Source organism: Rhinatrema bivittatum, chromosome 10 (assembly GCF_901001135.1).
Source record: "Rhinatrema bivittatum chromosome 10, aRhiBiv1.1, whole genome shotgun sequence".
Lineage (NCBI taxonomy): Eukaryota > Metazoa > Chordata > Amphibia > Gymnophiona > Rhinatrematidae > Rhinatrema > Rhinatrema bivittatum.
This window is the reverse complement of record NC_042624.1, coordinates 39,484,595-39,512,482: the sequence shown is the minus strand read 5'-3', so window position 1 is coordinate 39,512,482 and position 27,888 is coordinate 39,484,595.

Sequence of the window (27,888 nt, the reverse complement as noted above, 5' to 3'; positions counted from 1 at the left end):
ACTTTACGAAAGTAAATGGTTTTTCAAATTGCTACAATAGTATGTTACATTTATATGTGTAACTTCTTTCAAAATTACTTCCTAATGCGTGTAAAACTTGACAATTAAATGGCATATATTGTAGCAATCTTCAAAAGCCCACTTACATTGATAAAATGCATTTACATGTGTAAACAATTTTAAGCTTTTTAAAATCAGGCCCAATGCATATAAATGGGATTTTGAAAATTGGTACAATAGTAAATTACATTTACATATGCAACTTCTTTGAAAATTACCTCCAACATAACATATACTGTAAGACAGTAATTTTCAAACTGGTGCACATGTGCACATTTGCGCGCACACATTGGCCCATGCCCAGGGACACAGCCATTTTATAACATACCCACTCATATACATACATGTTATAAAATAGCCTGGCCATTAGGGATGTGAATCATTTTTGAACGATTAAAATTATCGTCAGATAATTTTAAAATCGTCCAAAATCGTTAGAGTGCACGATACAATACAAATGCCCACGATTTATTGTCAGGGGCATTTGTATTGTATCGTTAAATAGGGGGTGGGAAAACCGGCACACCAAAAAAATCCTAACACCCACCCTGAACCTTTAAAACAAACCCCCACCCTCCCGAACCCCCCCAAAATGTTTTAAATGACCTGGGGTCCCGGCGCGATGATCCCGGCGCGATGTCCCGCTCTCTGCCCATGGCTGCTGTGAAGAGAAATGGCGCCGGTGGCCCTTTGCCCTTATCATGTGACAGGGCAAAGGTAGCGCCGGCGCCATTTTGATTCCTAGCTCCCGACGTCACGCGTCCAGTAGATCGCTCCTGGACCCCCGCTGGACCCCCAGGGACTTTTGGCCAGCTTGGGGGGGCCTCCTGACCCCACAAGACTTGCCAAAAGTCCAGCGGGGGTCCGGGAACGACCTCCTAAACTCTAATCGTTTTGCCGTACAGCAAAATGGCGCCGACCATGCCGTACGGTCGGCGCCATTTTGCTGTACAGCAAAACGATTCGAGTTTAGGAGGTCGTTCCCGGACCCCCGCTGGACTTTTGGCAAGTCTTGTGGGGGTCAGGAGGCCCCCCCAAGCTGGCCAAAAGTCCCTGGGGGTCCAGCGGGGGTCCGGGAGCGATCTCCTATGCTCCTGAGTCGGGGGACAAAAAAACAAAATTGCGCCGGCGCTACCTTTGCCCTGCTGTCATATGACAGGGCAAAGGTAGCGCCGGCGCCATTTCTACAACGCACCGGAGGTCCGAGAGTAAAAGATCACACCGGGACCCTCCCTCTGGACCCCAGGTAATTTAAGGCATTTTGGGGGGGTTCGGGAGGGTGGGGGATTTATTTTAAAGGGTTGGGGTGGGTTTTAGGGATGTTTTAGTGTGCCGGTTTTCCCGCCCTCCCCCGATTTACGATTTACACGATATTTTAAAAAACAAAACCGCGACGATAAGATTCCCTCCCCCCCCCAGCCGAAATCAATCGTTAAGACGATTGATCACACGATTCACATCTCTACTGGCCATATGTATATGTGCACAAAATTTTAAGTGGATGTGCGCATGTGCACACTTGCTGCTTCTACCATATAAATTGGGGGATTTTAAAAGGGGGGCAAACCAATGCCATTCCCAGTTTTCCCAGTTAATCTCCAGTTCACCCAGTTAAGAGAGAGGTCCTTCAAACCTGTCTCCCCCCCAGTTTGATAGCCTTCACTCCCCCCAGTTAACCCCAACCCTTAAAACCCTGCAGATCTGCATGGGGCCTTGCTGTATGCTGGATCATGTCAGTATTTACGTTCACATCTTAGATTCATACCCTGAAATGCCCATGCCCATTCCCTGTCCCTTTTTGAAAATGTTTGAGATGTGTGTGCTGCGGGAGATATGTGCATATCACAGCGTCTTTTAAAATTCGCTCGGTGTGTTGCGGCCCCAGTCGCCTCTCTCGCGATCGGGGCTGTGGCCGCTTACCTCCACTCCGGTTCGCGGCCGAAATCGCCGGGTCTCAGGCCTGCTAGGCCACATGGCTGCGGCGTCTCCACGAGGGAGATGCCGCCGAGGCCCGATGCCGGCTCCACCCCCACACTGCTATGCGCGCACGAAGGCAGAGGATTTAAAGGTCCATCACCCGGAAGTGCTGGACAGCCCCCTGGATGATGTCAGACGCCGGCAGAGTACTTAAGCCGGTGTCTGACTCCTGAACATTGCCTTGCAACGAGGTCTCTCCTTGGAGTGTCTAATTGCCGTCCTTGATCCTGCTGTCCGTTCCTGCTGATCTTGCTGTCCGGTCCTGCTGATCTTACTGTCCATTCCTGCTGATCCTGCTGTCCGGTCCTGCTGTCCCAGCTGTCCGGTCCTGCTGAGCCTACCATACATCTCTACGGTTCCTGCCTCGGTTCCAGCTCTGGCTGTTCCTCTCTCTTGGTGTACTCCTGGCTCCTGGCTCCGGTTTGCTCCTGACGTGCCTTGCATGCCACCTGCCTCAACCCTCGGATCCTCTTCTCGTCTCGTCTTGCTGTGATCTCCTGTCCCAGTGGTCCAGATCTCTACGGGCTCCTCCTGGGGGGATCTATGACTTCCAGGGTGAATCTTTCGCTTTCTCCTCTCATATGCTGTGATCTCCTAAGTCCCAGCGGTCCAGATCCCTACGGGCTCCTCCTGGGGGGATCTAGGATCTCCATGGTGAAGGCGTCTCCAGTGCTTCACCTTTGGTTCCGCCTCCCGGCCTGTCCACTATGAAACCCCCGGTTACACCAGGTTGGCCCAAGGGTCCACCTCAACCCATAATAGTTTGCAAGGCCATGGACCCGGTGGACATGCCCGGTCTGCAAGCCATTTCCGGGATGGCTCAACGACTGCAGCAGCAACACTGCCTCGATGTCCTGGCTGCCACCGTCGAGCGCCTGTCCAATCGGCTGGATGCGGCTCTACCAGAACTACCTCCGGTGCCACCTCCAGCTCCTACCATGAATGTAGTGGCCCCCACTCAGCTTCCAGCTCCGACACGGTATGCCAAGGCTAAGGCTTGCCGAGGTTTTTTAAACTAATGTTATGTCCGGTTCTCCTTACTTCCAGTCCAATTCTCATCTGACTCGATGAAAGTAGCCTACAACTTTTCACTGCTTGATGGGAAGGTGTTAGATTGGGCCTCGCCAATGTGGGAATGCCAGGATCCTTACTGCACAACCTCCAGAAATTTGTCCTTAACTTCCGGCAAGTCTTCGAATAACCCACACGTCTGTCAACGGCAACGTCAGAGCTGTTACAGTTAAGACAGGGATCCCAATCTCTGGCAGACTATGCCATCAAATTTCGCACCCTCACCATGGAAGTGGGTTGGCGCGACAATTGTTTGAGGGGAGTCTTTCTGGAGGGCCTGGCAGGCCGTATCAAAGATGAATTGGCCGCCAGGGACATCCCAGATGACCTTAATGATCTTATCGACCTGGCCAGCCGGATTGACCGACGGCTTCAGCAGCGGGCTAAAGAGGGGAGTCCGCCACGCCGTCCCATATCTCTAGCTCCAGCGTTTTCTATATGGCACCATCCAGTTTTCCAAGAGCGCCCCATGCGGTTTCCTCCTCAGAGGAGCCTATGGAGATAGGTCGTACACCGTTGACTGCTGAGGAGAGGAGGAGACGTCGCACGCTGGGGTTATGCCTTTACTGTGGTGGTAAAGGTCATTTCCTAGCACAGTGCAAGAAACGTCCGGAAAATGCCAGAGTCTAAGCGGTACGGGGGAGTTACTCCTAGGCTACGCAGGCTCTGCTCCTCAATGTACAGTCCCTGTGTCAATAGAATACCCTGGAGGGTATTTTCACACCTTGGCCTTCATAGACTCGGGAGCGGAGGGGAACTTCATCATAGCAGATTTGGTACAGCAATTACATCTGCCTAACGTACCGCGGAGCCCTCCGCTACGTGTCACATCTATTTGAGGCACTATGCTTCCTGGAACCATCTCTGAATCCACAAAACCACTGACGCTCCAGACAGGGGTACTGCACTCTGAAGAAATATCCTTCTTGGTGCTGGAGAAAGCAGTGCACCCAGTGGTGCTGGGCCTGCCATGACTGCAGCAACATTCTCCAGTGATTAAGTGGGACACTCTACAACTGGCGCAGTGGAGCCCCTTTTGCCTTTCTCACTGCATCAAGTTTCCAAGACCACCCAGGATATCCATGTTAAGCACCTTGGTACTACCTCCCGCACCATACAGAGACTTTGCGGAGGTATTTTCTAAGAAGAAAGCAGAGATTCTTCCACGACACCGACTCTTTGACTGCGCTATAGACCTGCTACCTGGAACCACTCCTCTTCATGGCAGGGTGTACCCACTATCTCTACCAGAGACTCGTGCCATGTCAGAGTACATCACGGAGAATTTTGCTAAAGGGTTCATCCGCACCTCTCGGTCGCCTGCTGGAGCAGGCTTTTTCTTCGTGGGAAAAAAGGATGGGTCGCTTAGACCATGCATCGATTACCGAGGTTTAAATGCCATCATCAAACGGGATCACTACCCGTTTCCGTTGATCCCCAAGCTCCTAGATAGACTACAGGGAGCCAAACTCTTTACGAAACTCGACCTACGGGGGGCTTATAATTTAGTTTGCATCCACCCGGGAGACGAATGGAAGACTGTCTTTAACACCAGAGATGGGCATTATGAATACCTCGTAATGCCCTTCGGGTTGTGCAATGCCCCGGCAGTCTTCCAGAATCTCATGAACGAAGTACTAAGGGAGATGCTGAATTCGTACTTCATAGTATATCTGGACGACGTCCTAATCTACTCTAAAGATCTGGAATCCCACCGACAGCATGTCAAACAAGTGCTGTAAGTCCTGAAGGATAACCATTTATACGCGAAGCTCGAAAAGTGTATGTTCGAGTGCGAATCACTTCCGTTCCTGGGATACATAGTGTCATCTACTGGATTTCAGATGGATCCAGAAAAGTATTGGCAATCACCAAATGGCCTCGCCCCATGGGATTAAAGGCCTTACAGCGGTTCCTGGGATTTGCCAACTTTTACAGACATTTCATTCCTCACTATTCGCGTAGAGTGGCACCCCTTACTGCATTGACCTGCAAAGGAGCAGACGCTAAGGTGTGGCTGGAAGCAGCCTGCCGGGCCTTCGAGGATTTAAAACAAGCCTTTCTAATGGACACTTGCCTGTACCACCCTGATCCTCAGCACGTCTTTGTGGTAGAGGTTGATGCCTCTAGTCTCTCAGTAGGAGCCATACTCAGCCAGCATTCAAAATCAGGTCAATTGCTCCCATGCTCTTATTACTCGAAGAAGTTCTCGCCCGCCGAATGCAATTATAGCATAGGTGATAAGGAGCTCCTGGCAATCAAGTTGGCTTTCGTGGAATGGAGGCAGTGGCTGGAAGGGGCAATCCACCCAGTTATGGTTTACACAGACCACAAGAACCTCGATTTCCTGTCTCATGCTCAGCGATTGAATCCGAGACAAGCCAGATGGTTGCACTTTTTTAACTGTTTTGACTTCACTCTTCGCTATCGTCCAGCTTCAAAAAATGTCTGGGCTGATGCTTTATCTCAGACCTCAGTCTTGGAGGAGGAGGAGGAGGAGAGCCCTCAATACATCCTAGACCCCGCCAAGGTTCGTTTGGCAGCTGTTACTGTCGAGTCCCAAGAAAGGACTGTAGTTCCTAAATGCCTACGAAAGAAAGTGCTAAGCTGGGCCCATGATTCCCTGACCGGCAGGCATGCTAGACAAGACAGGACATTAGAGTTACTGAATCGTTACTACTGGTGGCCCAACTTAAGACGGGATGTTCGAACCTATGTGAGTTCCTGTCCCACATGCGCTAGACAGAAACCGAAAGTCGGGCTCTCCTGGGGCCTATTACAGCCACTTCCAGTTCCCATGGAGCCCTGGACCCATATAGCCACAGACTTTGTGGTGGATCTACCGGCATCTCTAGGGAAGACTGTGATTTGGGTCACGGTAGATCGCTTCTCTAAAATGGCCCACTTTGTGCCAATACCCAAACTGCCATCCGCTCCAGAACTAGCACTACTGTTTGCACAACACATCTTCCGTATTCACGGACTTCCACAGGACAGAGTGTTGGATCGGGGGCCACAGTTTACGGCCCAGTATTGGAAGGCCTTATGTAGAAGATTTGGGATACAGCTCAGCTTTTCCACGGCATTTCATCCTCAGAGCAATGGCCAAACGGAGCGTATGAATCGCACTCTGAAGACATTCCTCCAGGCATTTGTGAATGAGAAGCAAGACAATTGGGTGGAATTACTTCCCTGGGCTGAGTTCTCCTATAATAACCAGATTCATTCTGCGACCGGGAGGTCCCCTTTTCAGACTGTTTATGGGAAACAACTTAAGCCACCTCTGCCTGCCTATATCTATACCGGCTTCCTCACCTGCAGCACAGTTATCAGCTCAGCAACTTAAAAGACTTTGGAATTCCATACAAAGCAAACTCACTTCTGCTGGCAGGGCTGCAAAGAGGTTTGCTGACCGGCACCGTTGACCAGCCCCAGTGTTCCTTCTGGGAGACTGCGTCTGGCTCAGCACGAAGACCATCCATCTGAGACTACCTTCTAAAAGATTAGCACCCAAGTTCTGTGGTCTGTTTCGTGTGGCAGAGCGAATTGGGTTGGTGTCTTATCGACTACGATTGCCTTCCACATTACATATTCACAATGACTTCCACATTACATATTCACAATATTGCCTCCTTAAACCAGTTTCACCTCTCAGTTTCACCGCAAGCTGCCAGAGGCAGCAACGACTCCTACGGCTGAGGACCCCACATACCAAGTGCGCGAAGTCCTTGATGTGCACTTCTTCAATCATTGATGGGAGTACCTGTTATCCTGGGAGGGTTGTGGAGATGAAGACAACACCTGGGAACCTGCTCGCAACATCTTAGATAAATCCCTCTTACGACAGTTCCATCTGGACCATCCCAGTAAACCAGGCCCTTTGAAGAGGGGGCTTAAGGGAGGGGGTACTGTTGCGGCCCCAGTCGCCTCTCTCGCGATCGGGGCCGTGGCCGCTTACCTCCGCTCCGGTTCGCGGCTGAAATCGCCGGGTCTCAGGCCAGCAAGGCCACATGGCTGCGGCGTCTCCACGAGGGAGACGCCGCCGAGGCCCGATGCCGGCTCCGCCCCCACACTGCTACGTGCGCGTGCGCGAAGCCAAGAAGATTTAAAGGTCCAGCACCCGGAAGTGCTGGACAGCCCCCTGAATGACGTCAGACGCCGGCAGAGTACTTAAGCCGGTGTCTGACTCCTGAACATCGCCTTGCAACGAGGTCTCTCCTTGGAGTGTCTAGTTGCCGTCCTTGATCCTGCTGTCCATTCCTGCTGATCCTGCTGTCCGGTCCTGCTGAGTCTACTGTCCATTCCTGCTGATCCTGCTGTCTGGTCCTGCTGATCCTGCTGTCCGTTCCTGCTGATCCTGCTGTCCTGTTGATTTTACGGTCCGTTCCTGCTGATCCTGCTGTCCGGTCCTGCTGTTCCTGCTGTCCGTTCCGGCTGTTCCAGCTGTCCGGTCCTGCTGAGCCTACCATCCGTCTCTACGGTTCCTGCCTCGGCTCCAGCTCCGGCTGTTCCTCTCTCTTGGTGTACTCCTGGCTCCTGACTCCGGTTTGCTCCTGATGTGCCTTGCCTGCCACCTGCCTCGACCTTCGGATCCTCTTCTCTTCTCGTCTTGCTGTGATCTCCTAAGTCCCAGCGGTCCAGATCCCTATGGGCTCTTCCTGGGGGGATCTAGGACTTCCAGGGTGAATCCTTCGCTTCCCCCTCTCATCTGCTGTGATCTCCTAAGTCCCAGCGGTCCAGATCCCTACGGGCTCCTCCTGGGGGGATCTAGGATCTCCAGGGTGAAGGCGTCTCTAGTGTTTCAGCTTTGGTTCCGCCTCCCGGCCTGTCCACTATGGAACCCCCGGTTCCACCAGGTCGGCCCAAGGGTCCACCTCAACCCACAACACGGTGCACGCGAGGCCAACTTCTTCACCCATCCCCTAATTAACGCACATGTTGGGCTTTTAAAATTCACCTCTATATGGGTACAAGCTACTTAGATCCATACTGTAATGTCAATTTAATGTGTGGAAATCTTTTGAAAATGAACCCCTAAAAAAACACTTAATAATGCAGTAATATTTAGTGTGATATGATAATCATTGTCTCCAATAATGTGCTCATGCTATTATCATGCATGGAAACCTAAAAATGTATTGTCTAAATAGTGTGACCAAGATATTTATCAATTTGAAACTAAATATTGTGATCCTGCAAAACTGATCATGCTCAACTTTTGATTCATCCTGCTTGCTTCCAAAGAGTACACAAGCCCTGGACATGTTTTGCTTTGGGGGGGGGGTTTCAGTGCTGAGGGGAGAAGTGAGAGAGCTTCTACATTCTAGGATAGGGAATAAAAGGAAAACTTAAAATGGACATGAATGAAAACTGTAAGAAGATGTGGTTAGGAGAGAAGACTTTATCTGGCCTCCCAATATTCCCTCCACACCACATACTACTGTTCCCTGCATTACACATGCCACCCATTTGCCTCTATCAGCCATGAGGTAAATATGGACTCCTGAAAAAGGGCATGATGTTCTAGGACCCCCAACTTTTTATACCCTCCCGAAGGACCACGACTATTCCCTTGCCCTCCTATGATTCTAGACCAATGAATGAGCAGAGAAAATCCATGCATGGTTTGAAACTCCAAAGGATCAAGGGATTCTTCCCTTATTAGGCCTCACCTCTCTCCTTAACAGCTACATGGGGCAGCAGAAGGCCAATCCAAGTGCCCATTGTAAGGACTGTGAACCCTTGTACTGTGGCGCATTTGATGCTGCCTTGTGAGTGAGCACACTAGGCCTTTGCTGACAGTTGGTGAACATACACTGGTCTGGGGCAGGCTGCAGCTTCGCCTAAACCAGCCCCGTTCCCTGCAGATTGAGCTCTTGGGTTCCAGAGGCCGGCAGGTCTTAGGTGAGTCCTGAGGTTGATCCAAGAGAGAGTCCATAAATGGGCCAAGAGTCAGGGCAGGCAACAAGCAGGATGGAGTCAGGATATGAGGCAGGATCAGAGACGGGTGGCAAGCAAGGGAGTGGTCAAAGTTTGTAGCTGAGATCAGGACCAGAGAAATCAGGCTAAGACAGACAAGACAAGGCAAGACTCCGAGAACAAGGAGAAGACAGGCAGCCAGGGTGAGGCAACAGACAGGTCAAAGGCAGGGACAGAGCAAGGCTGGGTGAGGGAAGGCTGGACAGGCAGGGTAAGGCTGAAGAGGCTGGATGAGGTGAGGCTGAACAGAATGAGGCAAGGCTGGATGAGGCAAGAGCAACACATTCTACAGGCTAGGAATGAGATCTGTTGGTGAGGCAGTAACGGGAAGTCCGAGGCATTCTAAAATAGGCCAGGCCTACTGAAATCATCCAAGGGCATTATGGGGCTTTTCCTTCCATGGGCCTTTTAAGAGGCGCCATGCACACATGCCTAGGGAGACCCCGGAGAGGGTAGGAGCCAGGCAGCATAGGGTGGCAGCAGAGCTGCATGGAGAGCAGAGGCTGCTTCAGTGATGTCAGGCTGAGTACAGCCAGCCAAACATAATACTCATATTAAGCAGTGCAGCCAAGGACTGGACCCCACCTGCCCCATATAATGTGCATCCTTAAAAAGAATGAAGGGTTAAGAAAGCCCTTTTGGTGCATACTGTACATAAAGCGCAATTTCATAAATGTTGAACTTTTATTTAAACTGCAAAAAATGGTATTCATTCAGTTTCACATTTTATGTGAGGATGCATTAATGAAAAACTCCTTTTCTACAGATATCCACCATCTCTCTGAACTGCTGGTGTTCAAGTAGGCTTTAAAAACACTTATTTTTAAGTTGCCTTTCTAGACTGATTTTAGATGGGATTGTTCTGTTACTTTATTTTTTCTGTCTTATTAAGTATCTAATATTTAATTGACCTGGGCAGCTGTGACCAAAACATGGCTGGGGGGGGGGGGGGGGAGGAAGGCAAGGAAAATGCACACTCACAGAAAGCACCCCACATACAGGACCTCTGGCCTACCACCATGCTGGGGCGACCTGGTCCAAGAAGACAGTCCCAAGCCTAACCAATATTGCCTTCGATGAAAAGACCCATCCACACATACTCCTGGCTCAGGTGTCCCTGCCCAGCTGTGACATGAAACAGGTAAGCAAAAAAAAAATATCAGACAATAAGCAAACAGCAAAAACTGATAAAACAGGCATGGGTAACAAAATCCTGAGAGGGTGGATGAGTGGGATGTATCGGTGGTGTGGCAGCATGGGGAGTAGGAGTGAAAGAAGTGGCTCATGAGTTGCACCTTGAGTTAACCTCCCCACACTGCAGGGGCCGACCACAAGATACCCCCTGGCCTTGAATTTTCCATTAGGGCCTCCCATCATATCTCATCCTGCCCCCAACCCCAGGAGGTACCTCCCCATCTACCAGCCACCCCCACCGCCCATCGTAGCCACCAGGCCCTAAAGGCAGACAGTCCCAAGCAGGATAGGTAACAGTCTAACAAACATACTTAGTACTGCCGTCGATCAAAAGCTCCCCTGGCAAAGGTACCCCCGCCAAAAGTCCAGGGTAGCCAACGGCTTCCCCAGGAGCCTCCCCCACTAAATTACTGTGGCTCCTGGTTCAGACCCTAAACACCACCCCATGAATTTCCTGCTTCAGTGCATTCAGGAAAAGATTCTGGGCCATGTCTGGTAATCATATCCTATCACTACAGAAAAGGTCATTGCAGTCGACACAGAGTCAGTCACTCTACGCTGCTCGGTGAATTTGCCTATCTGTTTGTTCAGTTTCTGCATCTACCATCCCCACAGCTGTCAGTGCAGAAACTGGTGACAGGAGATGATCTCGAACCATGCAACCCTCATGCAGGCCATCAGGAATGAAATGAGAGCAAGGTCATTCCTAATGTTATCTATTATGAGCCAGCCGGGAATGTTCCCCAGATCATTGCCTGCCAGGTGAATGACAAGAACCTTGGGGGGGGGGGGGGGGGGGGGCGAGGATCTGGCCAGCAGATGACGCAAAAGGGAGATAAGCTGGTTCCAACCAACGTGGTAATATGTCACAGTACACAAAACCCAGGTGTGCACCCATAGCACCCTTTCTTGCCCGATGCCGAGAACACAAACAGGTGTCCTGCAATACAAACCATCTAATGCTGCCAGTGGATCCCTAAAACAGCTGAAGAAGACCTTTAGCAGTCAAAACAAACATGGGAACAAAACTGAATATGCACCTAACAAAGTGACGCCAAATATGCAGGGGAGCGTCACCTGCCAATGCACTGAATGGTGGAGCCAGGAATGCCAGACACAGCAGCACTGGATGTGGCGCTAATCCAGAAGGAGTACGTTCTGAAAAGCTCCACCCACAACCCAGCTGCATTCAAAGCCCACCTCAAAATAATGGCAGCAAGTTCACATGGAACCCGCCAATGGGCCTAAGGGTAGCATAGTGCATAGCTTTCATAACTGGGAAGTGGGCAATCCAAGGACCATGGCCAATGCTATTGAAGTGCCTCGGCCCTCCTGTTTTGTCTTGTGCCTTTTAACCTGAGCAGTAACTTACCATGATGACCACAGCACAAAGCCCTGCACTGTCATGCCTGTTGCTAGCGGACTCCACCAGCTCACTCACCCTATGGCAAAAAAGGCGATGGTAAATGCCACTCGGAACAGAGCAAGTTCGAATGGGTCAGACATCATTTATGGTAGAATTGGCCAGAGCACCAGCAAATGCTCATGTAGGATCGGCCTGCAACTGTCCAGGATGTGGGGCTTCTCCCTGGCCCAACCAGCCCAAACCCACTTGACCATGAATTTTTTGATGGGATTAGGCCAGCTCTGAGCTTTGGCAAAGAAGGCATAACCCACTAGGTTGGCCTGCACCCTGCTCCTGGATACTCCATTCTGCTATATTTGCACTACAAACTGCACAATGTAGTGGGCAGAGGCAGGTTATTCCGTGATTCCATGGAGCCCAAGCATTTAGTAGGGATGTGAATCATTTTTTGACGATTTAAAATATCGTCCAATAGTAGTTTTTTTTTTAAACCTTTATTTATCCATTTTAACACATGGAAATAGAAGTACACACATAACAAATGTAACAACACGTAACATCCATCATTGGCAACTGTGCAAGTACAATACTATAATTGAACACAAGTAGAGTAGTTCCCCCCCCCCCCCCCTTTCTGTCCCCTCAGATCAAGGCTGTAGATAAATACACAGTGAGCCATCAAACTCCTTCAGGAATGCCGTCAACAGGACTGTTACCGCAGGGCCAACAGATTGTTCCTGGCAGGGGTGTTTAGCGACGTCAGGTACGGTCTCCAGACCAACATACCATGAGCATATGCCTTAGAAGATGTTCAGTGGGCTGTTAATATTTCGAAGGTTGCCATACGGTGAAGATGAATTCTCCAATACGTAGCCGTGGGGACCTCCATTACCGTCCAGTGTTCCAGGATGGATTTTACAGCTATCAAAAACATCTTTTGTAAGAGTAACCATTGTTCATCAGGAATATGTTGGAGTATACTGTCCCTCTGCACGAACAAGCATATTAAGGGGTCAAGTGGAATTGAAATTTGTAGCCACTTAGCAGCAATACATAAAACTTCACCCCAAAAGCTAGATATCCTTTCACAATCCCAAAATAGATGGGATAATGTACCAGGTTTTGCATGGCATTTAATACAGTTGTCCGAGGGCAATAACTTTAACTTGAATGCCCATGTCGTGGGTTTATATACCCTGTGGTAGAATTTAAATAACGACTCCCTATGCAACATATGCTCCGAAACCCCCTTGCAACCTTGAAAACACTGGGCTAAAATCTTGGGAGTGATAGGAACTCCCAGTTCCCTGGTCCAATGTTCCGCTAGGCTGGGAAATACTGGGAGTTGCCTGCCCTCCATTAACCCTCGAGCAATAACCGCGCAGGAGAGTGTTTTCCCTGGCGGAGGGATAAAACATTTTTTTATGCATTCTGAGGTGAGTGAAGCCCAGTGAGATAACACTTCCTGTCCCACAAAGTGCCTAACTTGCAGGTATGCAAAAAAAGACTGACCAGGGAGATGAAATTCTCCGTGAAGGTCCTCAAAGGATTTTAATGTACTTGTCTCCCCTGCTAACTGTACCAGTTGCCTAAAGTGACAAAGCCCTTGTGTGGCCCAGGTGAGGAAAACTGAGCTATCCACCCCAGGGGTAAACTGGGGGTGTCCCACTATAGTCATGTATGGAGAAATGGTCCAAGCCATGTGCAGTCGACGGCATAACCATTTCCATGCAGACCGACAAGCAGTCACTATGGGGTTTGCTTGAATAAAACCAGGTAGCATAGAGTGCGATACATGTAACAAGTTCCCTAACCGAAGAGGAGTACTCCATCCACCCAAAAAACACACAGGAGAGAATCTTTCCTCAGAGGTTAGCCATTCATAGATGTGCCGAAGGAGGCACACTCTATTATAAAGCCCCAAATCAGGGCACCCCATTCCCCCCCTTCCCCATTGAAGTTGTAACTTCGCCAAGGAAAGGCGGGCCCATTTATTTTGCCATAGATATCGACTCAGGGCTTTCTCTAGCTCAACAAGGTGGCCCTTGCTTAACTGAATAGGTAACATTTGTAAGACGTAGAGCCAACGTGGTAATTCCACCATTTTAAATAATTGAATTCTGCCATTGAGCGACAGGGGCAGGGAAATCCACTCTTTCAGCCTCTGTTTTGTTTTTTGCAATAATGGCATAACATTACATTCATATAGGGAGGAACAATCTACTGGAATAAAAACTCCCAGATACCTCATTTCTTTCTCCACCCATTTTAGGGGAAAAACCCCTGGCCATTTCCCCCTCAAAGTTCCAATAACATCCAAGGCCTCAGATTTGTCCTTTAGGGATGTGAATCGTGTCCTCGATCGTCTTAACGATCAATTTCGGCTGGGAGGGGGAGGGAATCGTATTGTTGCCGTTTGGGGGGGTAAAATATCGTGAAAAATCGTTAAAAATCGTTAAAAATCGAAAAATCGAAAAATCGAAAAACCGGCACATTAAAACCCCCTAAAACCCACCCCCGACCCTTTAAATGAAATCCCCCACCAAATAACTTAAATAACCTGCGGGTTCAGCGGCGGTCCGGAACGGCAGCGGTCCGGAACGGGCTCCTGCTCTGAATCTTGTCGTCTTCAGCCGGCGCCATTTTCCAAAATGGCGCCGAAAAATGGCGGCGGCCATAGACGAAAAAGATTGGACGGCAGGAGGTCCTTCCGGACCCCCGCTGGATTTTTGGCAAGTCTCGTGGGGGTCAGGAGGCCCCCCACAAGCTGGCCAAAAGTTCCTGGAGGTCCAGCGGGGGTCAGGGAGCGATTTCCCGCCGCGAATCGTTTTCGTACGGAAAATGGCGCCGGCAGGAGATCGACTGCAGGAGGTCGTTCAGCGAGGCGCCGGAACCCTCCTGCGTTTCTTCAACCTGCTGTTTTATGGCGGATAAAGTTTCATTCCCGGCAGCAATTTGTTGGGAGAGCTCCACAAATTTTCCTTCTAGAGCTGCTGCAACCGCTCGGGATACCTCCTCGACCAGAGTGCTCTGATTCTCTGGCCCTGTTCTCGGGCTCGGCGGTCCTTCCACCATCTTGGGATCAGTCGGCTTGCTGCCCGTTTTCTTTTCTCTCTGTGCTTTGCTGGCCATTTTTTCCCCGCCACCATCGAAGAAGTACACAATACGCATTTGGGACGCCACGGGTGGGTCTGGAAAAGCAATCGGGTGCGTTTTAAGATTTAGATTCGCTGGTCTTTGGAGCGGGCCCCAGGAGCGAGGTAAGAAGACGTGTTACTCGCTCATCGGTCACGTGGTTCTCTCCGTCCGATATTTTTTAAATCGTCAAAAATCATTAAAGAGTGCGATACAATAGAATTTCCCCCGATTTATCGTGAAAAATCGTTAATCAGGTTTGTGTCGAATATCGAGAGTTATTTGGGGGGAGGGCGGGAAAACTGGCACACCATAACAACCCCTAAACCCACCCCGACCCTTTAAAACGAATCCCTTATCTTCCCCCACCTTCCCAAACTCCCCCAAAATGTTTTAAAATCACCTGGTGGTCCAGTGGAAACCCCGGGACCGATTGCCCGCTCTCGGGCCGTCGGCTGTCACTTATAAAAATGGCGCCGATGGCCGATAAAAAAAAAACCCACCCTGACCCTTTAAAACTGACCCCTTAGCCTCCCCCACCCTCCCGACCCCGCCGGCCATCCAGTGCTCCTACCATGTGACAGGGGCCGGCCAATGGCACGGATACCCTGTCACATGGTAAGAGCAAAGGGTCATCGGCGCCATTTTTATTATCACAGCCGACGGCCCGGGAGCGGGAGATTGCTCCCCGTGCCCCCACTGGACCACCAGGTAATTTTAAAACCTTTTTGGGGGGGTCGGGAGGGTGGGGGAGGCTAAGGGGTCAGTTTTAAAGGGTCAGGGTGGGTTTTTTGTTTATTGGATCGGGCGCAGCCGATAAACAAAAAAACAATTGGGCCAGACGATAAAAATTATAAGATTTGAATCAGAACCGAACCGATTCCGGTTCCAATTCACATCTCTAGCATTTAGTGACTACCTTGTATTCTCTTGCATAGGTTTGCCAGATGGAAGGTGCAACAAATTAGTGTAGCAGATTGAGTGTGTGTCCTTGTCCCTATGATCCAAAGATGTGCTTGCACTGGCATCCTCAACTCCTCGGCATGCAGGGCCAACATCCAGAAATCTGCCCACTTGCAACAAGAGAGAAATTTATCAATCTCATTTGGGCAACCCGGGGATATGATTTGCTCGCACTACCAAGTTCAACTGCAGATACTTCAAGACCAGCATCTTCAGCAATTCAGACACTTGCACACATTCAGCAGACTGGCAGTTGATAATCTTCACCAGAATATCATTTTCCTGTTGGCTAAACACTTGCCAGATGTGGGTGGCTACTACAACCGGGAACAGATCGACGAGGTGATATTGGATGTAACCACTTGCAGTTCCCCAGCCAAGTTTCAGCAAAACAGGATCCTTGGCAAAATAGGCCAAACCCACAACAACCAAGGCTATTTATTTATTTATTTATTTTAGAAATGTCTTGGCCTCCCATCATCATTTCTAGGTAGTTTACAATACACATTCATAAAAGCAAAAGTATAAAAAGATACAATGCATGCTACATTGACATTGACAAAAACTTAAAAGTGGTATCAAACAATAAAATACTAAGGGGCCAATGTAATAAGGTGCGCTGAAGCTGCCGTACATGTGTTTGTACACGCGTTTTCCTGTTCAAAGCCCTATATGGGGATATAATAAGAGTTTTGTGCATGGGAAAAAAGTGCATGCAAACAAATTTATGGACCCGCGGTTTTTCTTGCATGAATGCATGCTAATGGCATGCAAAGGAGGTGAGTAGCTAATCATAGGCAATGCAGGGAGCCGTGCTAATGCTAGTGTGGGTTTTTTAATGCAGGCTTTTTACTGTCATGCTCAGGGCATGAGTTAAGTGTCAGTGTTGACTTAGGGGACATATATCAGCATATGAGTGTCCTGAAAATCACCATGCTGAGCACCCTTCTCAGTGTCCGATTGATCAGCTTAGCTAGGCGCTTTCTGGGCGTCGGAATGGCCAACTTAGGTAGGTGCTTCCCTAGATGCTTTTCTTGATGTCTGAGCAGCCAGGTTTGTGACCTGCTGAGCACCTACCTCAGTGCCCAAGCAGCCAGATGCACGGCCAGAAGAGCACCTGAACAGCAAGATTAGCTAGGTGCCTTTCTGGGCACTCAATCATATAGATTTTTCTGCCATGAACAGAGCCTGAGTGACCTGATAAGCGCCTAGCTGAGCGCCTATTTCAGCTTTTCATGGCATCCAAGTTAGGTACTTCCCTGGGCAGATAGAATCATGGTCAGAAGAACAGCAAGACTGATGTGAATTATCACCCATGAAAATATTTATTTACCCTGTTTTCTGCAGCACAGTTATTGGAAATATTAGAAATACTTTCCAGGGTCATACTTTCACTTAATAGGGAGACCCGTTCGCTCACTCAGTAGCTTTTATGAACGGATTATCGGCGCAGGTTTTGAGCACGGATGCGGTCGCTTATTACACAGGCCCTGTACCACACTTAAGCACACACATTTTTCCGTACGTGCGCGGATTTCTGCATGCAAATCATTTGCATAATTTATTTTTTTTACAGCCCACGGAAGTGGCAGCTTCAGCCATACGTAGTGATCAAAACCCGTGTTCATAACGAGCGCCTGTTTTGCCACGGGTCTTATTAAATGAGCCCCTAAAAGTGCAAATATACTAAAAAAAAAAAAAATCCCAACAGTGCCTTTACCTGAAACTCATTAGTCTCTACTTTCTTACTTAGCCATCCTTCTTAACCTCTTCTACAACAATTCCAATGATGTTAATTCATCAAATTACCCTAGCAAGGGCCTGCTCATAAAGCAAAGCTTTAACTTACTTTCTGAACCTCAGCAAGGAAAATTCAGTCTTAATCAAATCTAGGAGGGAATACCAGACAGTGGGCCCTAAATTCATCTAATCAAATTTCTTTAAAGAAGGGACTTGAAGTAAATTCTTTTTTTTTTTCTGATCTTAAACTCCTGGCTGGCTGATATAATTTCAAGACAGTGTTAAAGGAAGGTGAAGCAAGGCCATGAATTCTCTTAAACATAAACATTAACATTTTAAATGTAATATGCCAAATGATAGGAAGCCTCTGCGATTTGGCTAGAGTTGGAAAGATATGATCCCAAAGAGGGGTGTTCAGGGATAAATTATTTTCATTTTTTGTTTTGTTTTTAGGAGATTTTTTTTCACTATAGATTTCTTTTCATTTTATGTTTAATTTGATTCTTTCTTTTAAAAAACCTGAATCAAACATTAAAAACAAAAAAAAGGAAAAAAGAAATTGGAGCTCCCAAGGCCATGCATCCCTCCCACCCAGCAAAATCCAGAGCCAGGAACCAGCCCAGGCCTCACTTTCCCTGTCCAATGGGGATCCACTGGAGAGGCCTAGAACCAGGCCAAAGCCTCAGCCTTATGAGGCTGAGTCTTAGAGAGCTTGGTGGCCTCAGCCTCTGTTATGCGTGCCATCCACGGCAGACCCATGGCACAGCCCCCTCACCTCTCTTTACTAACTCCAACGCCTGGTTCCTCGTCTCTGGTGGTGGTGGTGGGCCGCCAGCTCCATCCTCGGGCCACCCCTGGTGCCTCCAGCTCAGCTACAGACCCTGGTGTCTCTAGTCCAGCTACCTCTTAAGAACATAAGAAAATGCCATACTGGGTCAGACCAAGGGTCCATCAAGCCCAGCATCCTGTTTCCAACAGTGGCCAATCCAGGCCATAAGAACCTGGCAAGTACCCAAAAACTAAGTCTATTCCATGTAACCATTGCTAATGGCAGTGGCTATTCTCTAAGTGAACTTAATAGCAGGTAATGGACTTCTCCTCCAAGAACTTATCCAATCCTTTTTTAAACACAGCTATACTAACTGCACGAACCACATTCTCTGGCAACAAATTCCAGAGTTTAATTGTGCGTTGAGTAAAAAAGAACTTTCTCCGATTAGTTTTAAATGTGCCCCATGCTAACTTCATGGAGTGTCCCCTAGTCCTTCTACTATCCGAAAGAGTAAATAACCGATTCACATCTACCCGTTCTAGACCTCTCATGATTTTAAACACCTCTATCATATCCCCCCTCAGTCGTCTCTTCTCCAAGCTGAAAAGTCCTAACCTCTTTAGTCTTTCCTCATAGGGGAGTTGTTCCATTCCCCTTATCATTTTGGTAGCCCTTCTCTGTACCTTCTCCATCGCAATTATATATTTTTTGAGATGCGGCGACCAGAATTGTACACAGTATTCAAGGTGCGGTCTCACCATGGAGCGATACAGAGGCATTATGACATTTTCCGTTTTATTCATCATTCCTTTTCTAATAATTCCCAACATTCTGTTTGCTTTTTTGACTGCCGCAGCACACTGAACCGACGATTTCAATGTGTTATCCACTATGACACCTAGATCTCTTTCTTGGGTTGTAGCACCTAATATGGAACCCACCATCGTGTAATTATAGCATGGATTATTTTTCCCTATATGCATAACCTTGCACTTATCCACATTAAATTTCATCTGCCATTTGGATACCCAATTTTCCAGTCTCACAAGGTCTTCCTGCAATTTATCACAATCTGCTTGTGATTTAACTACTCTGCACAATTTTGTGTCATCTGCAAATTTGATTATCTCACTCGTTGTATTTCTTTCCAGATCATTTATAAATATATTGAACAGTAAGGGTCCCAATACAGATCCCTGAGGCACTCCACTGTCCACTCCCTTCCACTGAGAAAATTGCCCATTTAATCCTATTCTCTGTTTCCTGTCTTTTAGCCAGTTTGCAATCCACGAAAGGACATCGCCACCTATCCCATGACTTTTTACTTTTCCTAGAAGCCTCTCATGAGGAACTTTGTCAAACGCCTTCTGAAAATCCAAGTATACTATATCTACCGGTTCACCTTTATCCACATGTTTATTAACTCCTTCAAAAAAGTGAAGCAGATTTGTGAGGCAAGACTTGCCCTGGGTAAAGCCATGCTGACTTTGTTCCATTAAACCATGTCTTTCTATATGTTCTGTGATTTTGATGTTTAGAACACTTTCCACTATTTTTCCTGGCACTGAAGTCAGGCTAACCGGTCTGTAGTTTCCCGGATCGCCCCTGGAGCCCTTTTTAAATATTGGGGTTACATTTGCTATCCTCCAGTCTTCAGGTACAATGGATGATTTTAATGATAAGTTACAAATTTTTACTAATAGGTCTGAAATTTCATTTTTTAGTTCCTTCAGAACTCTGGGGTGTATACCATCCGGTCCAGGTGATTTACTACTCTTCAGTTTGTCAATCAGGCCTACCACATCTTCTAGGTTCACCGTGATTTGATTCAGTCCATCTAAATCATTACCCATGAAAACCTTCTCCATTACGGGTACCTCCCCAACATCCTCTTCAGTAAACACCGAAGCAAAGAAATCATTTAATCTTTCCGCAATGGCCTTATCTTCTCTAAGTGCCCCTTTAACCCCTCGATCATCTAACGGTCCAACTGACTCCCTCACAGGCTTTCTGCTTCGGATATATTTAAAAAAGTTTTTACTGTGAGTTTTTGCCTCTACAGCCAACTTCTTTTCAAATTCTCTCTTAGCCTGTCTTATCAATGTCTTACATTTAACTTGCCAATGTTTTTGCTTTATCCTATTTTCTTCTGTTGGATCCTTCTTCCAATTTTTGAATGAAGATCTTTTGGCTAAAATAGCTTCTTTCACCTCCCCTTTTAACCATGCCGGTAATCGTTTTGCCTTCTTTCCACCTTTCTTAATGTGTGGAATACATCTGGACTGTGCTTCTAGAATGGTATTTTTTAACAATGACCACGCCTCTTGGACATTTTTTACTTTTGTAGCTGCTCCTTTCAGTTTTTTTCTAACAATTTTTCTCATTTTATCAAAGTTTCCCTTTTGAAAGTTTAGCACGAGAGCCTTGGATTTGCACACTGTTCCTTTTCCAGTCATTAAATCAAATTTGATCATATTATGATCACTATTGCCAAGTGGCCCCACCACCGTTACCTCTCTCACCAAGTCCTGTGCTCCACTGAGAATTAGATCTAAAATTGCTCCCTCTCTTGTCGGTTCCTGAACCAATTGCTCCATAAAGCTATCATTTATTCCATCCAGGAACGTTATCTCTCTAGCGTGACCCGATGATACATTTACCCAGTCTATATTGGGGTAATTGAAGTCTCCCATTATTACTGCACTACCAATTTGGTTAGCTTCCCTAATTTCTCTTAGCATTTCACTGTCCATCTCACCATCTTGACCAGGTGGACGGTAGTATACCCCTATCACTGTAGTCTTCCCTGATACACAAGGGATTTCTACCCATAAAGATTCAATTTTGTATTTAGTCTCATGCAGGATGTTTATCCTGTTGGACTCTATGCCATCCCGGACATAAAGCGCCACACCTCCTCCCGACTGCTCCTCTCTGTCATTGCGATATAATTTGTACCCCGGTATAGCACTGTCCCATTGGTTATCCTCTTTCCACCATGTCTCTGAGATGCCAATTAAGTCTATGTCATCATTTACTGCTATACATTCTAATTCTCCCATCTTACTTCTTAGGCTTCTGGCATTAGCATACAAACATTTGAAAGTTTGTTTTTTGATTGTATTTTTATTCTGCTTTTTAATTGATAGGGATAAGTTAGAATTTTTTAGCTCAGGTGAGTTTTTAGTTACAGGCACTTGGACTACTTTTCTAATTATTGGAACCTCACTGTCAGGATGCCCTAATTCTAATGCATCATTAGTATCCTTTAAAGATACATCTCTCCGAACCATGCGCTGCTGAGCGACTGTCGGCTTTCCCCTTTGTTCTAGTTTAAAAGCTGCTCTATCTCCTTTTTAAAGGTTAGCGCCAGCAGTCTGGTTCCACCCTGGTTAAGGTGGAGCCCATCCCTTCGGAAGAGACTCCCCCTTCTCCAAAAGGTTCCCCAGTTCCTAACAAAACTGAATCCCTCTTCCTTGCACCATCGTCTCATCCACGCATTGAGACTCCGGAGCTCTGCCTGCCTCTGGTGACCTGCGCGTGGAACAGGGAGCATTTCAGAGAATGCTACCCTGGAGGTTCTGGATTTAATCTTTCTACCTAAGAGCCTAAATTTGGCTTCCAGAACCTCCCTCCCACATTTTCCTATGTCGTTGGTGCCCACGTGTACCACGACAGCCGGCTCCTCCCCAGCACTGTCTAAAATCCTATCTAGGTGACGCGTGAGGTCCGCCACCTTCGCACCAGGTAGGCATGTTACCAGGCGATCCTCACGCCCACCCGCCACCCAGCTATCTACATTCCTAATAATCGAATCACCAACTATGACGGCCGACCTAACCCTTCCCTCCTGGGCAGTAGGCCTTGGGGGGATATCCTCAGTGCGAAAGGACAATGCATCACCTAGAGAGCAGGTCCTTGCTACAGGATCCTTTCCTGCTACATCTGGTTGGTGCTCTCCCATTATGAGACCTTCTTCCTCCAAGGCAGCACCAGGGCTGCCAGTCTGAAGTTGGGACTGGACTACTATGTCCCTGAAGGTCTCATCTATATACCTCTCTGTCTCACTCAGCTCCTCCAGGTCTGCCACTCTAGCCTCCAGAGATCGGACTCGTTCTCTGAGAGCCAGGAGCTCTTTGCATCGCATGCACATGTACAACTTCTCACCGGTGGGTAAAAAATCATACATGTGACACTCGATGCAAAAGACTGGGAAGCCCCCCTCTTGCTGCTGGACTGCTGCCTTCATCTCAATTTTGATCAGTTCCTAGTTAAGTTTTAGGTTGCTATGGGAGTAGGAATGTGTCTAAGTTCCTTTAAATGTATTAGTGAATTCACTATATGTCTGGTAGTGGCCTACTGGGGTCTGATCGAATTCTCAATAAAGTTTTTGTTGATGGGGTTTTTTTTTTTGGTTTTTTTTTTTGTGCAAGTGGCACCTGCTCCATGTCGGGCCTCTCTGCGGGGCCCACGGAGGGATGCTGCTACTCGGCACCGCACCCCTCCCTTGGCGCGCGCTCATCACTAAACCTTAAGTAAAGCCTGCGGTGGGAACTGAGCCACAGCCCCGGATGATGACGTCAGCAGAGCTTTAGTATTTAAGCACAGGTTCCACTCCCTAGCTTTGCCTTTGCAATAGGTCTCCTTGCTGGTAGAGTACTCATTGCCTACTGAGAGATTCATCTCATTCCTGTTTCTCTATGGACCCTTGTTCCTGATTTCCATGTTCCTGCGTTCCTGCTTCAACTCTTCCTTGGATTGCCTACACGGACTTTGACTCTGCTTTGCCTGACCATGCCGTTGACTCTCTCCAAGCCTGGACCTCTGCTTTGCCTGACCATGGCATTGACTCTCTCCAAGCCGGGACCACTGCGTCGCCTGACTACTCCTTTACCTCTCTCCAGACCCAGGCCTCTGCATTGCCTGACTACTGTGTTGCCTCTCTCCAGACCCAGACCTCTGCATTGCCTGACTACTGCATTGCCTCTCTCCAGACCCAGACCTCTGCATCACTTGACTACTCCGTTGCCTCTCTCTATACCCAGATCTCTGCTTTGCTTGACTATGTTGGACTATCTCCATGATCAGACTTCAGTCTTGCGTGTCACTACTTTCAGATTGCCGCCAGCCCTTACTCTAGCTTGCTCTACTATGCTTCTTCAGCCTACATCCTGGACTTGGGCTATTCAGGCTTTGGCCCGCACTTGCTCAGGCGCCCCCCTGTCTGACTATGTTCCTTTGGCACATGGGTCTCTGGGACACTACCTCATCCAGTACTAGACTGTATGATCTCTCTCCTGCTATCTCTGGGCTGACCTCGATCACTCCATTTATGACGACATACGGAGGCCCACCTAAGTCCAGCCAGCCCCAGTACCCAAAGGCTCAACCCATGGGGAATAAGGGCTGGTATTGGTGAAGCACATGCTGGCCTCCGTCCATCAGCCCACTTCACCTGCCAATGGTGGGGACCCATAGGTCCCTACCTTCGGGTTGTGTGAACCCCACCTCGGCCCAAGGGTCCACCTCTGGCACAAAGGTTGCAAAGGCCATGGACTCAGTGGAGCCACATGCCCTCCATGCCATTCCTGGCCTGGATTCCAAAGTACAAGAACAGCAGCAGTTTCTTGAGGCACTGGCCTCCTCCATTGAGAGTCTCCATGCCCGCTTGATGCCCTAACCAACAACCTGGTTCCAGTGCCGGCTGCTTCTCATCAACAGCCATCTCCTTCCACTCCTAGAGCCTTGTTGGCCCTACCAGCTCTACTGCGTTTCAATGGTGACTCCAAGCTCTGCGGGGGTTTATTAACCAATGCTATATGCAGTTCACTCTGCAGCCCTCCGTCTTCCAAGATGAATTAACCAAGGTCACCTTTATCTTGTCTCATCTCGAAGGGAAGGCACTGGCCTGGGCTTCTGCCTTGTTGGAGCAATCGGACTCTCTTCTAAGGGAATTATCTCGATTCGTGGCCTTGTTTCGACGGACCTTTGATGATCCTGGGCGGCATGCCGTGGCAAGCACTAGTTTGTTACACCTTCGTCAAGATCAAAGACGTTTATTCGACTACACTATTGAATTTTGGACTTTGGCATCTGAACTCACTTGGCAGGAAGACTGCCTACGAGCTATCTACCTGGATGGACTATCCCCGTAGCTGAAGGATGAGCTTGCTGCACGGAAGCTCCCTTCCTCTCTTGAGGACCTTATAGACTTGACGGGCCAAATTGATCATTATCTCCAAGAGCGTCACCGGGAGAATCAGATGCCCAAGAAGCCCTCTCGGGTTTGTTCCCATTTGCCACCCACCACCAGCTCTGCCTCCGATAGGGTCTCTACTGTGGTCAAGATGGAAGAGCCCATGCAGTTGGGCCATGGGCGGCTGTCCCCGGAAGGGCGCCTCTGGCAGACACAAACCAGTCTGTGTCTGTATTGTGGAGCATCTGGCCACCATCTACAGGTCTGTCCTATTCATCCAGGAAGCTTCCCGGCCTAAGTTCAGTTGGGGTCCTGAACTTGGGTGCTATGTCTCTGGCCCCTCAGTTGTCTGTACCGGTCACCTTGATCTGGGACTCCCAGTCATTTCCAGTTCTTGCTCTGGTGGACTCCGGAGCAGGAGGTAATTTTATCCTCAAGGATCTAGTCCAATTACTGGGTATAAAAACCCATCCTCTGGAAACCTCCGTATGCATTGCTTCCATTTATGGAGAACCACTACCCTGTTGAATATTCCTGACCACAGAGCCAGTTCAACTGTGTACTGGCACCCTCTACACGGAAGAAATTGAATTATTAGTACTGGAGAAATCCATTCATCCAGTAGTCTTAGGACTAACCTTGCTCCAACGTCATTCCCCTCAATTTGATTGGGGGTTGCTCCAGCTGGTAGAATGGGGTTCCACCTGCCATCAGTCTTGTCTACATAAAGTGGTGCCACCACCTGTGGTTCCTCTGGCAGTCACTTCTTCAGGTATACCTGCTCCCTATGCGGATTTTGAAGATGTATTTTCTAAGCAAAGAGCAGACCTTCTCCCACCTCTTCAGAGGTTTGATTGTCCCATAGAACTCCTACCTTGGACCACGCCTCCCCGAGGGCATACTTATCCTCTGTCTCTGCCTGAGATGAAGGCCATGGCGGAGTACATTCAAGAAAACCTTGTTAAGGGGTTCATCTGTCCTTCTACATCTCCTGCTGGAGCAGGATTCTTTTTCGTGACTAAGAAGGATGGGTCTCTCAGGCCGTGTATCGACTACTGCAGTCTGAATTCGATTACCCATAAAGACAAGTACCCTCTGCCTCTGATCTCAGAACTATTTGATCGCCTGCATGGGGCATCCATATTCACCAAGTTGGATTTACACGGGGCGTACAATTTGGAGCGGATTCACCCTGATGATATCTGGAAAACAGCTTTCAACACCAGAGACGGGCATTACAAATACCTGGTGATGCCCTTTGGCCTCCATAATGTGCCCGCAGTTTTCCAACGAATAATGAATGAAATTTTCAGAGACCTGTTGTATACCAAGGTTGTGGCATACCTGATTACATCCTTGTCTTTTCTAAAGATCTGGCTACACACCGCATTGACATCCATACCGTCCTTCAACGCCTTCATGAGAATTACTTATTTGCAAAATTAGATGTTTGTTTGAGAAATCCAGTCTGCTTTTCCTCGGGCACATCATTTCACAATGAGGATTTTCTATGGATACTGCCAAGCTTACCATGGGTCTTAAGGCCATCCAATGGTTCTTAGGATTCTCAAATTACTATCGTCATTTTATTCCACTTTATTCAACCTTGGCAGCCGTTTTGACTGCATTGACTCCTAAGGGCAAGATACTCGAAATTGGACCCCGGAAACCATCATAGCCTTTCGCCGCCTCAAAGAAGCCTTCCTGGCCGAGTCCTGTCTCCATCACCCAGACCCGAGCTGCCCCTTCCTGGTTCAGGTGGATGCCTCCGCGATTAGGGCTGGGGTGGTACTCAGCCATCGCACCGCTTCTGGATCTGTAGTCCCATGTTCATTCTACTCTCACAAGTTCTCATCTGCAGAACAAAATTATAGTATCGGAGATCGCGAGTTACTCGCCATTAAACTGGCTCTCGAAGAATGGTGCCCGTGGTTAGAGGGCGCTCAGCACAAGATTGTTGTATTCACTGATCACAAGAATCTGGAACATTTAAGCCATGCCCAACATCTCAATGCCCGTCAGGCCTGATGGGCTTTATTCTTTTCCAGGTTAAATTTTGAACTTCGTTACCATCCAGCTGAAAAAACCTCTGGGCAGATGCCCTATCACGCTTTTTTGAGCCTGAAGATACTCTGGAAGAACCCGGTCATATAATAGAGCCAGCCTGTATTTTCTTGTCTGCAACTCACCCAGTCCCTACTGGAAAGACTGTTGTGCCCCAACGTTTCCAAGAAAGAGTCCTCCGGTGGGCACATGACTCGAAGTTTGCTGGTCACCTAGGACGAGCATGAACATTGGTGCTGCTCCAGCAGTTCTTCTGGTGGCCCACTATGGTCTCTGACGCTAAAGCGAACATCGAATCGTGTAACACTTGTGCTCAACATAAACCCCCGGTCGGTGGACCCAAGGGTTTGCTTCAATCACTTTCAGCTCCTGAGGAACCGTGGAACCACCTGTCTACGGATTTCATCATGGACTTGCCACCACTTATAGCATTATAAGGGTAACAATAGATCGATTCTCGAAAATGGCCCATTTTGTCCTTTTGCTGGCCTACATCTGCTCCTGAGTTGGTACGCATGTTCTTTCATCACATCTTCAGATTACATGGCCTACCCAAGGACATTGTCTCTGATAGAGGTCCACAATTTGTTGCCAGATATTGGCGTGCCCTTTGTCGTAAACTCGACATTAACATCAGTCTGACAACAGCTTACCTCCCTCAAGCCAATGGACAAGCTGAGCATATGAATCGCTCTTTAAAGGCTTTTCTCTGTGCCTACATAAACAACTGCCAAGACAATTGGTCTGAACTCCTTCCTTGGGCGGAGTTTTCTCACAACTCCCATATCGCCACTGCTATATGTACGTCTTGATTTTCCATCGCCTATGGGAAGCAACTGCAACCACCATTGCCCATACTGTTATCAGTACCTTCCCCTGCTGCATAGGCCACTGCTGATGCCCTCAAGGCATTATGGGAACAGATAAATCTTTGCTTATGCCAAACCGCTTCCCGGGCCAAGAGATCTGCTGACAGTCACCGACACTCGGCTCCTGAATTCCTTCCTGGCCAGAAAGTCTGGTTGAGCACTCGGTATATCCAGCTCAAGATACCCTCTCAAAGGTTTGCACCAAGGTACATTGGACCTTTCTCGATCACTCGACACATTGGACCAGTTACATATCAGCTTCGGCTGCTGCTTATGCTGGGAATCCAAAACACGTTCCATCTGTCCCTTTTAAAACCAGTGGTCCTGTCCTGGCCTTCACGAAAGGCTCCTGAACCACCTCCATTGGTGACTGAGACTGATACTACCTATAGGTTACATGAAGTCCTCGATGTCCGCCTTAGGGGCCGCCATTAGGAATACCTCCTTTCCTGGGAGGGTTATGGCCCTGAAGAAAACTCGTGGGAACCAGCTCGAAACATCT